Source organism: Polypterus senegalus, chromosome 8 (genome assembly GCF_016835505.1).
Source record: "Polypterus senegalus isolate Bchr_013 chromosome 8, ASM1683550v1, whole genome shotgun sequence".
NCBI lineage: Eukaryota > Metazoa > Chordata > Cladistia > Polypteriformes > Polypteridae > Polypterus > Polypterus senegalus.
This window is the reverse complement of record NC_053161.1, coordinates 127,007,070-127,019,668: the sequence shown is the minus strand read 5'-3', so window position 1 is coordinate 127,019,668 and position 12,599 is coordinate 127,007,070. Positions and strand designations below refer to the sequence as shown.

At 36.7% G+C, this 12,599-nt stretch overlaps 1 protein-coding gene across 1 annotated transcript in view; it reads left to right on the top strand.

Annotated features, from left to right (window-relative positions):
• LOC120534588 (serine/threonine-protein phosphatase 6 regulatory ankyrin repeat subunit B-like) overlaps positions 1-12,599 on the top strand; it is a 78,548-nt gene that overhangs the window by 34,076 nt on the left and 31,873 nt on the right. The gene's annotated exons all lie outside the window — the stretch shown is intronic.

Below are 12,599 nucleotides of genomic sequence, written 5' to 3'. Positions count from 1 at the left end.
ACATTTTCCAGATATTTCAATTTATTCATATTTTCACTCTCCATCAATGCCTTTCAGAGGACATGGAAAATCCTTTTACAAGTTAAGGATATTTACTCAGTATTTTGAATCAGGAGGACAGGTCAAGCAGTGAAGGAATACATTTACATACATTTACCCATATCTCCTTTTCTTCTTCCTTCCTTTTGTCAAGTATTACAGGAATGTGAAAGTGGACATCTCCTGACAAACACAACAATAAGCATTTTAAGTCTTCCTCTGCTACTGTGACAGCTGAATTATAACATACACTTACAATTCTAAGTCTGAAAAATGTCTTATAAATGCTGTGATGCTATTAGCATTTTTCTGTGACTTAATCTCATTTAGAACATTAGAACAATCTAGATGGAAACAGGTCATTCAGCCCAATAAAGCTCACCAGTCCTAGTCACTTAAGTCTTCTAAAATAACATCGAGTCTAGTTTTGAAAAGTCTGTAAAGTCCTACTGTGTACCACATTACCTGGTAGCTTATTCCAAATGTCTGTGGTTCTCTATGTTAAAAAAAAAACAAAACTTTATAATGTTTATGCAAAATATGCCCTTAACACGTTTCTAAATGTATCCCGGTGTTCTTGATGAACTCATTTTAAAATAACAGTCTCAATCCACTTTCATAATTTTAAACACTTCAATCATGTCTTCCCTTAATCTCCTTTAGCTTTAAAGAATTTGATTTGATTATTTATCTTTTGTATATAAGTTAGGAAGCAAGTAAGCATTTCATTATACTACCACATGTATGAGATAAACATGGATAAACTAAATCTCATATAGAGTGCTCATACCATTTGTTTAATGATGCTTTAACTACAAATTCTATGGCTCCAACCTTAATCTTGTCATTGTCCACCTATCTTAAACATAACATCAGTGGACTACAGATCACAAAAATACACAGCAGCACCCACATTGTGGAAACTGACAAGCAATTTTTATCTATTAATTTGTTTGTTTATTTATTTCATATACTACCTTTTAATACTAGACAGATCAGTAACGTATAGGGAATCATTCAATGAACTGATGTTGGGGATTTAACAAGTATTATGGCTTAAAGTCCATTGCCTTAACCTCTCATTTTTCCTGCCTGCTTGGAAATGTCTTGCTTTATTACACTGGAGGACGTTGTAAATCCATGAAAAATCCCATGTAATTTTTAGAAATTAATAAATTCAGCACATAGTGATTATTCTGATAAGCCTCACCCGTAGTATATCACCTTAATGTTTACCATGTAAAGCACCATTTAAGCTAATGGTTTATTAAAAATGTATTGTCTGTAGCAAGTAAAAAAGGACTAACCTAATTTGAAGAGAAGGAAAACTATAATAAACTTCAACTCATCCAAAAATAAGAGTTCAATGAAGTGGAGACCCAATATCAAGAATAATGGAAGGGAGAAGATTATTTTGCTTATTGCCTTATAGTGTGTAAGACATCTTAGACCAGAATCAAACTTCTGATACTGAAAATTGTCAAGCTGTAGAAGGTCTTGTCTGATCACTGTTATCCACTGTACAGTTACAGTCAAAAGTAATGTAGTTAACGTGACATTTGCCTCCCCAAATTTGAGACCATGGTTTTCTCCTGAAGAAAAAATGGCTCAGTTTTTGCAGATGAGTGCAAGCAGCTGGCCTCAGCTGAGATGATAAGTAGCATGTGATCTTGTTCAAGAGTCAGGGTAGAGGTTGTTGTATGGCTGACAAATGAAATGGAGGCAACAGAAGAGCAGGGGATACACAGGACACAGATGGTAAAGAGTAAAATATGTTTTCAAACAATTTTCTGTTCATGAGACTTTATCAAGTGCCATAATTACAAGCTTCATTCTCATGTGTGCATTTTTTTAATATCTTTGAAAAAGATTTTCAGTATGTTTTCTTTTAAGCGTGTCATGCTGCCATTTTAGAATTTAGTTAATGGGAGATACTACAATTTGCATCATAAAGACTTTGTTATTCATTTCAAGGCATCATTGCTAGTCCTTTGTCTGATTCAATTCTCAGTCTTGTGTTTTCATTCCAATTGAATTGTGCTTTATTTCTTTTTTGACTATGATAGTGATTAAGATCTCTGATTTTTTATATTTAGAGCCTTGTTTATTCTAAGTTTACTTCTCAACAACTACACATGTCTCCTGGGGCCTCATGTATAACGCCGTGTGTAGAACTCGCACTATAACATGGCGTAAGCACAAAAGCCGAAATGTGCTTACGCACAGAAAAATCCAGATGCAGGAATCTGTGCGTACTCCAACTTCCACATTCTTCATCTACATAAATCCCGATCAGCGTGAAAACTAACGCTCGTGTATGCGCTTTATGTAACGCCCCAACTCCTCCCAGAATTACGCCTCTTTGAATATGCAAATGAATATAAATCGCCCTTAAACTCAGCCTTCTGTGAAAAGACAATGGGAAAAGCACGGGGGAAAATATAAGAATTTCAGTGAATACCAAGTGGAGGCAAAGGAAAAACATACTATTTGTTCAAATAAACCGTGGTATAATCAGCAAAAGGAAGTTGATCGAGTGACATAGTGTGTTGGAGAAACTTGAAAGCTCACGTTCACAAAATTACACAGTGCCAGAAATAAAAAAGAAGTCACATATCAAAGTCACGGTGAAAAGGCGAGTTGTAGCCCGCTATCTGAGTGTCATATGCAAGCTTATTAAGGTACAGAGAAAAAAAGGCACACAGTGGGGAAAAAGCACGAAATGTCAACTTCAATCTCAACATTTTCACTTTAATCACGTAATTTATTTTGTCATTAAAGTAGAACATCATAAACTTCATCTTAAAATCGTTTAATTAACCAGTTTCTCAAATCACATCGTAACTAAAGTAGCACGTAAATGCTTTGTTTTGTATTTGATCTTCTACTCATATGTGCTCTATGTGTGTGAATCACTACTTGCTTCTTAAACCGTCTTTCTCTTCCTCCAACTGGACACAGAATCCATTACATTAGTGATATTACAGCTCTGAATAACTAAAATACTGAGATGTATACGTGATATCATTTTCATGATGATAGGAGTTAAAGCACATTATTAAACATGTGTTTCACTTCGATGAAATAATTTATTGCAGCAGTACTCAGGGGCGGCTCTAGGCTTGTGGTGGCACTGGGCAGAGGATGAATCGGTGGCTCCTTCGTCCGACAATGTCAGTAAGGTAGCTTATGCACGGTGGATGGCCACGTCCGTTGCAGACACTGCATAGCCCCCTCGTGCTCATGACACAAGCATTTAACTTTTGCCGAAATTTGTCGCTGCGTTTTTATCTGTGTTGTTATTTTCTCTTTCTGTGTTATATTCAATATATATTGGCGTAGCCGTCACAGCAGTCAGTGCTTTTCTTTTCCCAAGTAACCGATCGCCACACAATCTCTGTATTAAAAAAGCTCTGTAATAGAAGTTAAGCCATCTGTAAGCTTAGCGCCGATCCTTCAAAACGTTTAAGGAACATTGAAATATCTTCGTAGTACATGTTTAATTATTCTATCCTTAACGACACTCCCAGTGAAGAATATAGATTATTTAAATGAAGTTAAAGCTTTATCTGTATAATTTAACAAACATATTTTGCTGCATTTCACCTTAAAAATGATATCGTCATCATATGTAAATACGCGCTTTATAAAGTGGCTCAGGTTGTGCGATATTATAACTATAGTGCAAGTTTACAGTGGAGTGATTGTACTTATAAGTACAAACAGTTCTACAAGGTGCAATTGATTGACTGCATTTAAAGTTCTTGGGATGAAACTGTTTTGAACCACGAGGTCCGTACAGGAAAGGCTTTAAAACGTTTTGCAGTGTCTGAGACAGCGTGTCCTTGAAGCTGTACAGTATACCGATAATTCTCTTTCCGATCAGCTGCTGCTGTGATTCATACTCAGATACAGTGATATAAATACTCCGAGTGGTGCAGTGAGAGTAATATGGAAAAAGATGATCCGCTGTTGCAACTCCTAATGGGAGGAGCTGAAAGAAGAAGAAGAAGAAGAAGGAGAAGTGAGAGTAACAACACTAAAGCAGACATGGTATTTGGAATACTATGGCTGTTCCCTCTACCATTATATTGTTACAAGTTAATTACAATCAGATGCATTACACTAATAAACAATATGCGGTTAGTTTCAGTGTATTTATAAAGCCGCGTCAGGAAAATAATGAGTAACCACACAGGAACAGTACCATTGCTTTGACGCTGGGTGCCGCCAGTCTGCAGAACCGAGTGGAGAACTTGCGTACGACAAGGCATGAGGTACCATGGAAAAGTGCGTGGCTTTACGCCAAGTGTAGGTTTTATACATCGCGATTTGAACGTGGAAAAGTTCTTACGCACCGTTTATACATGAGGCCCCTGGTCTTTTACTAGAACTACATCTAGTAGTTTCTCCCTTTTATTTTGTCAGTAGACTATTTGAAGTAGACAGCTAAAAAATAAAAAACAAGTGGAGAGCATTTGTACAGCTGTCATGGGGAAACACTTTGAGTACTCATGTCTGACCTAATACGAAAACCTCAAAATGATAATAATTAAAATTAACCAAATATAATAAAATGCGCAAGAAAATGAGCACAAAATTTAATTTCATGTGTGCCAAAACCCCTAAATCACAGCATCTTATTGGAGAGTCACAATTTGCTTCCTGAATGTTTTTGTACTTTTTTAACAAATTCTTTCATCTTTCTATGCCTTTTGGTCACCATGCCTTGTGTATCGTTATACTGCATTGTTTTTGTATATTTTTGTTTTTCCACTACATTTTATTTCTCTGTAGGAACTAGATTATAACAGTCATGTGCTTATGTCTGTGTTATGCCTCAGGGGAAAGAGGCAGACTATTTAATGGGAAGGACTTTTAATCAATTACGTCTTGCCTGAAGAAGGAGCCTGAGTTGCCTCGAAAGCTTGCATATTGTAATCTTTTTAGTTAGCCAATAAAGGTGTTTTTTCTTGATATCTTATTACATCCATAATGGCTGTGTGTCAAAACAACTAGGATGAGTAGATTAGTATGCTTTTTAAATATTGTGAGCACTCACATGATTAAACAATTAACCTACTGATCAGTGAAGAGGAGTATTTTAATTTTCTGCATGGAATATAAATGATACAGATCAACTAAAAGTAACATTTATTTTGTTGACGTTTTGAACCTATTCATTACTTTAGACAAATGTTAAGTTTCTACTCATGCAGTTTCACTGTAGCCTCTTGTTCTGTAACTATTTATGCAATAGGAGTGTTGAACAACAATCTGACTCAAAATGACTGTTTATAGTCTAAAAGAACATTTTTTTCTTTATGAGATTAATTAGTTGTAGTTTAATGTAATTATTACTATTGTTTACAAATCTTTAGGTTATATACCCCTAGAAATCAATACGGATAGATAGATAGATAGATAGATAGATAGATAGATAGATAGATAGATAGATAGATAGATAGATAGATAGATAGATAGATAGATAGATAGATAGATAGATTGTGCCACGTAAAATACTAAATAAAGAAGAGTCTTGAGCCATCGATGTATATGAAATTCAAACATGGCCGTACTTTATTTGCACTTACAGGTGGCGCCCACATCTGCCTTCTTCAAAGCATTATGGTAAACTAAAAAGCTTCCTTTGTCAGTAGGGTTTGTTTACATAACACATTTCAATATATTTTAATTGTTAACAGTCATGTGACTGGGTCAGCCCCACTCTCCCCGGTTGCTTCTAGGAGCCTCTTAAACCCGGAACCGTTGAAAGTCATAAACTAAGAGGAGCCAGGCAAATGAGGATATGCACAGTCAACAAGGGTTGGTGCAAAGTGTTCAGTGCTTTTAATAAAAACTAAACAGTGTTTCAAGCATGCAGTGCAAGTACTTCCATAAATAGTCAATAAATAAGTAATCCATAATTACAGGTATCAAAATTGGAGGTTAAAATAGTCCATTAAAACTAGGTTAAAATCAAGAGCAAACAAATTCTCTTAAAACCATGAGCCTCTGTGCTTCTTTCTTAAACCAACGTCTCCTTAGCTTACCCTTTACAGATTGCTCAGCATGAAACCACTAGCATGTGCAGACAACCCTTAATCCAGTTTGAGCCTCTGTTGCTAGTGCATCGGCATTTATAGGGCACCATACTCAGCTTTGTTCCTTGCTCCCTCCAAACCGCAGTCCGTCGAGCTTCCATGGAAGCTGCCCAGAGCACTTGGTCACATCTGCTCCAAAATGCTCAGCAGGGAAAGCCCTTCTGCCCCCTTCTTGAGTATCTGGCCTTACAGTCCTTTCCTGTGGCTCACTTTCTCATCCCCTCTCACATCCCATTTCTGTTCTGTTCTCCTGTCCTTTCCTTTAACCTTCATGTCTTTCTTTTCTTTATTTTTTTGTTTTCTGCTCTTTCTGTTGTGCCAGCTCCAGATAAACTGCCAGTTGGGTGCAGGTGTTGTCCTCTGTGGTATGAATGAGGCACTTCGCTCTGTGAATGCACAATCAGCCAAGCACTTTATTCAACCCCGGAAAGGCACCGTCATGCACACACCCGCACATGTTCAGAGCCTGCACAATCCGGGACCATACTGATTATTTAGAAATGCGCTTAGCCACGGACCTCTTATCACAAATCAGCTTTAGCTAAAAGGGATACTCCTGAAACACACCTCTGAATTAAGTATTATGTAAAGTCCCAAACTAGTTTAATGTAATAAATCTCCTAGGTATAAAACCAAAACTTCTCATACTCATATGTAAATTGTTAACACAAATAAGCAGAAAGACAAATGTTATATATGATCTTGTTTTCTAATCCAAAATGTGCTGAAATTAAGTCAGGGAGTCTTAAAATAAGCTCTTAAAATAAATAAATACATGAATAGAAAGATAATTATATTTGTACACACATGCGACAGAGGATCACCTTCCAGGTTCAGCTAAGGTATGTGGTATCACCCCAGGACAAAAGGGAGCATTGTCGCTAACAGTCTTGTCTAATATTTCCCTTAAATTACTGAGCAACTGCCCCTTGAGGACAATGAAGCCAGAGAAGCCCCGCCCCTTCTCGTCTGGCCAATGAAAACTGAGATGTCCCCAGAAGGTGGCATTTTATTTGCACCTGATAGCCCAACTGTCAGAAACGACTCCAGACCGTAATTACTAGAAAACGCTGCTAGAGGGTGAAAGAGGCTATTGCCTGTGCTGTTTGCATGCACCTGTTAAGTTCTTTTTTTGTTTTTGTTTCAAAAAACACAGGGTTTGCCCAGTTGGCAACCCAACTATTTTGGGACTCACTTTGCCTTCAAACTCACTCCCACTACAATATATACATACACAATATGGTCTCTACACACACTAGAATGACTAGAATATAAATAATTTAAAAAGAAAGAACACTTCTGCCTTAGCAGTTATAGTCCCAGTGAGGCATTATGCAAATGTATTGCTGCTGGTATAATGGAGCCCTAGTAGCGTTTCTTGGCAAACTCCTACTGAATAAATCATTGGCTAAAAGTACTCAGTGTTAGTGTGTCAGAGAGAGGACGTGCAGCATTGTTTATAATGGTACTCAGTTTTATTTTAATTCTCTCCTTTGCTGCTACCTCCAAAGACTGGCTATGGTTATGGCTAACAGTCACCTTTTATATGTAACCTCAGACTGCAAACCTCAGAGCCTGAATTCCAACATTTGCCCACAGCAGAAGTGGCTATAGCTTTTTAGTATTAATTAAAGTGACAGCAGGCAAATAATTAGCACAATAATTGCCAATTTGTTAATATACAAGTCTAAATAATATACAGTAACAAAATAGAGTAAAGTTATAAACATGTCAAAATAAGAAATACTATAAATTCATTCATTCGGGAAGACAGAAATACTTATTTTCCCTTTGTACTTTTGAAACCTATCCTTTTATATACTGAGAGCCTGAAACAAGTCAGAGATCAAAGCTCCTCCAAATGGAACAATGTGTGGCTATAAAATCTTCAAAAGAGTTGACACCAGTTCCATTTGCTCCCGAGAAATACAAAGAAAGATGAGACAGACCAATATTTTGCACATCATAAAACCCCACAGTTTTACCAAGAAAGCATACATAGGATCTGCTTGATTGATAAGCTTAGTTATAGAAAGATTGTTCAGAGATATAATTACAGAAGCATACCCTTCTGAAAATAACCATAAAAGATTCAATGTATCATTACCTTAAGACCAAACATGCCTATGAATACATTGCACATCTTACAAATTGTCATTTTCTAACCGGCTTAATCCAGACCAGGGCTAGTTTGCTTGCTGGAGCCTATCCCACCTAGCATAGGGTGCAAGGCAGGAACAAACCCTGGACAAGGTGCCAGCCCTTCACAGAGTAAACACACCAAACACACACTAAGGCCAGTTTAGTGTTGTTGGACAGAAACTGAAGCAAACCAAAGCAGACACAGGGAGAGCATACAAACCGCACAGAGAGGACTCAGGAATTGAACCCTGGCCTCCTTACTGTGAGGCAGCAGCACTACTACTGCACCACTGTGCCGTCCTGGTTGACTGTCCATTCGGTGGAGGGATGGAAGACTTTCAACAGCTGTGTTCTTGGGGAAAAAGAGTATATATCTTTTTGGAGTGAAACGGATCTCATGAGATAAAAAGAACTCTTCTCTTCCTGTGAACAGGCAGTATATTGCTGATGCAGATGTAATTTCCTTGTGTCACATGCCCCAATTTCCTACAGTGTGATGGAACACATGTATTTCAAAAATTTCAAGCTCAACTTTATTGTGATATAATTTGAAAATAAATCTCTTAAAATTTAGCTTTAATGCACAACAAAAGTGGATAGATTTATTTTTGTTAGCTTGTCCTCTGGCTCTTCTGCTATTTATTGCTCATTATGTACACTGAAAGCTATCTAATGTGTGCTGTTTTTATAAATTTGGTTAAATAACATCTACACACATAAGAAATATCACAAGCATCTGTAAACACTAGATTACAAATTTTATGCAATACTGTGTGCACTGCAAAGTCATATTTTAAAAAATTTCTGATTTTTCTTTTAATTAGCAATTCATATAATATGTCTGAAATGTACCTTTCTATCGTGAATTTTTATATATTTTTTATTACAACTTAATTCCAGAAACCTCAAACTTATCTTGTACTTAAAGTGCAAATGGACCTAGTCCAAATTTGAGACAACTGAGGAATAGACTAATAACAGTGAAAGTGATGCCTGAGAAAAGCATTATGTAACTGTTCCCATCATTCAGATATGAGAAGTGTTCTGAAGAATGCTTTTTGGCTAGAATCAGTGTGAAAGAATAAGCACTGTCCAAAACCCACACCAAAAAAGTTGAAGAATATTAGTGAAATTGTTTTGAATAGATTTAGCTTTATCTCCATTTGTATTTTGCAATTCTGCATTGCCTAATGGTCTGTTTTAGTAAGGGGTTACTATGTTATATAAAGCAAAAATGTTTAAATGATAGTAAGATGATTAATATTTGACATGAAACATGATCCATAAGAATCACTGATGCAGCAGCACAAAGGCGCACAGGATAATGTGCCAATAAAAAGTGTTTGCTCCCTTGGAAGTTTACATATTTTATTGTCATAACATTGAATCACAGTGGATTTAATTTGGCCTAGACTCTTGAAAGTCAAAGTGAATCTATGAAAAATAGTCTATACTAAATAGTCTAAACTAATTATAAATATAAAGCACAAAATAATTGATCACATAAGTATTCATTCCCTTTAAGTCAGTATTTAGTAGATGTGGCTTTGATATCCATGACCACCTTGAGTCTGTGTGCAGCTTTGCACATCTGGACACTGCAATTTTTCCCCATACTTTTTTGTAAAACTGCTTAAGTTCTGTCAGGATGCACATGTATCGAAAGTGAACAGCCTTTTTTCAGTTTCAGCCACAAATATTCATTTGGATTGGTATCTGGGGTTTGATTGGGCCTCTCCAGTTCATTCACATTCCTGTGTAGCCTTGTCTTTATGCTTGGGGGTCGATAGCTTGCTGGAAAGCAGATCTCCCAAGTCTCATGTTTTTTATAGACTGCATCAGGTTTTCCTCCAGAATTTCTTAGTATTTTGCTGCATTCATTTTACCAACACAAGCCTTTCAGGGCCTGCTGCAGAGAAGCCTCCCCACAGCATTATGCTACCACCACTGTTCAGAGGATGGTGTATTCTCGATAATATGAACAGTTTAGCATAAAACCAAATATGATGTTTAGTCTGATTGCCAGCTTTTGTAGATGGTCTCCTCTAGGCAGATTTATAGCTGTGCCATACTTTTTTCACTTCTTCATAATTGGTTTACTGGACTCCAAGAGATATATTCTTGTGTCCAGCTCCTGGCGTATACTTTTCAATTACTTTTTCATGGAGTTTCTTGGAGAGTGGTTTTGTCTTCAGATTGCAGGCAGGGCCACCATAATGACACACCACAAGTTAGACCCTCTAGATAAGGTGAATTTATACTACAGTCAATTGAAACCACCAAACTAATTATGTGACTTCTAATTTAACTTTGACATTAAACAGTCCTTTTCTATTGATCAGTGTCAAAACAGTCAAATTCAGTCCACTGTGATTCAATGTTGTGTAAAAATAAACTAAAATTATTCAAGGGGGTGAATACCTTTAATAGGCACTGTAGATAAAGTATTGGAAGTATTATTATAACTGCAAACTCCTAACTTAGAAATAAATATGTTAAAAAATGGAAATGGTTACATTCTACACTACAGCATTCCTTATATAAATTATGATTATACACTTTCTGCTCATATATATATATATATATATATATACATATCTACATATATGCTGTATATACACATATATATACAAATCTACATATATATATTAGGGGTGGGACTCGATTAAAAAAATTAATCCAATTAATTAGAGGCTGTGTAATAATTAATCTTGATTAATTGTATGTAATCGCACACGTAAATTTGCCCCAAATCGCAAATTATTTTTTCATTTAAAAGGGTTTTAGTGGGCGACAGAATCAAATAATAGACATGGATATGAATATTGTAAACTCAAGCTGTTTTAATTTCTGAAAAAAAAATGCTTTTAAACTGCATTTGAATTCAAAACAGAAAGAAAAATATCATCCCTGGTTAAAATTCCATCCATCCATCCATTTTCTAACCCGCTGAATCCGAACACACGGTCACGGGGGTCTGCTGGAGCCAATCCCAGCCAACACAGGGCACAAGGCAGGAAACAATCCCGGTTAGGGTGCCAACCCACTGCAGGACACACACAAACACACCAAGCACACACTAGGGCCAATTTAGAATCGCCAATCCACCTAACCTGCATGTCTTTGGACTGTGGGAGGAAACCGGAGCGCCCGGAGGAAACCCACGCAGACACGGGGAGAACATGCAAACTCCTCTGCTTAGTCTAACAATGTAAATGTAAATAAATCAGAAAGAAACAAAAGAAAAGGTGGGGCTCCAGTGGATGCCCCATTTAATGTTGAGAAATTATGAAAAAAGGATAAACATCACTTCTGAGGTTTACAGGATGCAGCAGCCATCCAGGAACCTATGTGAGAAACCTGTCTTCTAAAGCTAGATCCCAAATAAGCAGCTACTTCCCGTCAGATGGGCATCTAAATATAAGAGGAAGCAGCAGGGCAGAGCTTAAGGACACTGGAATTGGAAGTGATGCCACAAGCCTTCTGGCTTGTTCTCCTACACTCTAAAGGCAATGAAAATTTTGTTAATGGCGGTGTTGCACCAAATCCATTTCCCATAACACCACTCAAGACTACTCCCTCAAGACACTCCCTATGCTTGCATGTGTGACAATTTGTTCATTGTTTCATATTTATTATCTAACCCCCACTTCTTATCTGAACTGCCAAAGATTATATTTCAATGAAAATGTTCTGTTTGGTCCATATGTGCTTTGCAAGAGAAACAGTATAAGATCCTGCCCAATTGCACTTTAAACATCTAAGGTTCTAGACCTTAAGATCCCTAGTACTGCCTGTTTCAGCTCAAGAAGGATTTCACCTTTCCCCACCTAGATATCAGAAGAGGACCTGAAGTTCACAGTAAACTGCTATAGAAGCAGTACTCATTGCCTTAATGCTTAGTTTTCTGGTACCCCTGAAATTTAGCAGATTTAAGATCTTCGGTTATTGAAAATCAGGTTGATACTCTTTAGCTACCACTCTATATCCAGTATTGTAGATCTTTTCCCTCTCAATTACATTCAATCTTCTCCAGTCGCCAAAGAAATGCATTGGTGATACAGCAAGGAGTTTACTGCAAAAGGATTTTGGGTAAAACAAACAAAGTAAACTTTGGCTTCCTGAGGTATAAATACAGGTATATAATAAAATAAATGGTCATGAGGATGTATGGATGTTTGATGCAATTAAAAATAGTCTTGTAGATAAAGAAAAATGATTTTATTTTAAAAGACCACAGTCTATATGTTATAAAAGAGGAACTATGTTAATCTAATGCTACACTGTTGCTGTTTGTTTGAATATTTTTGTGTA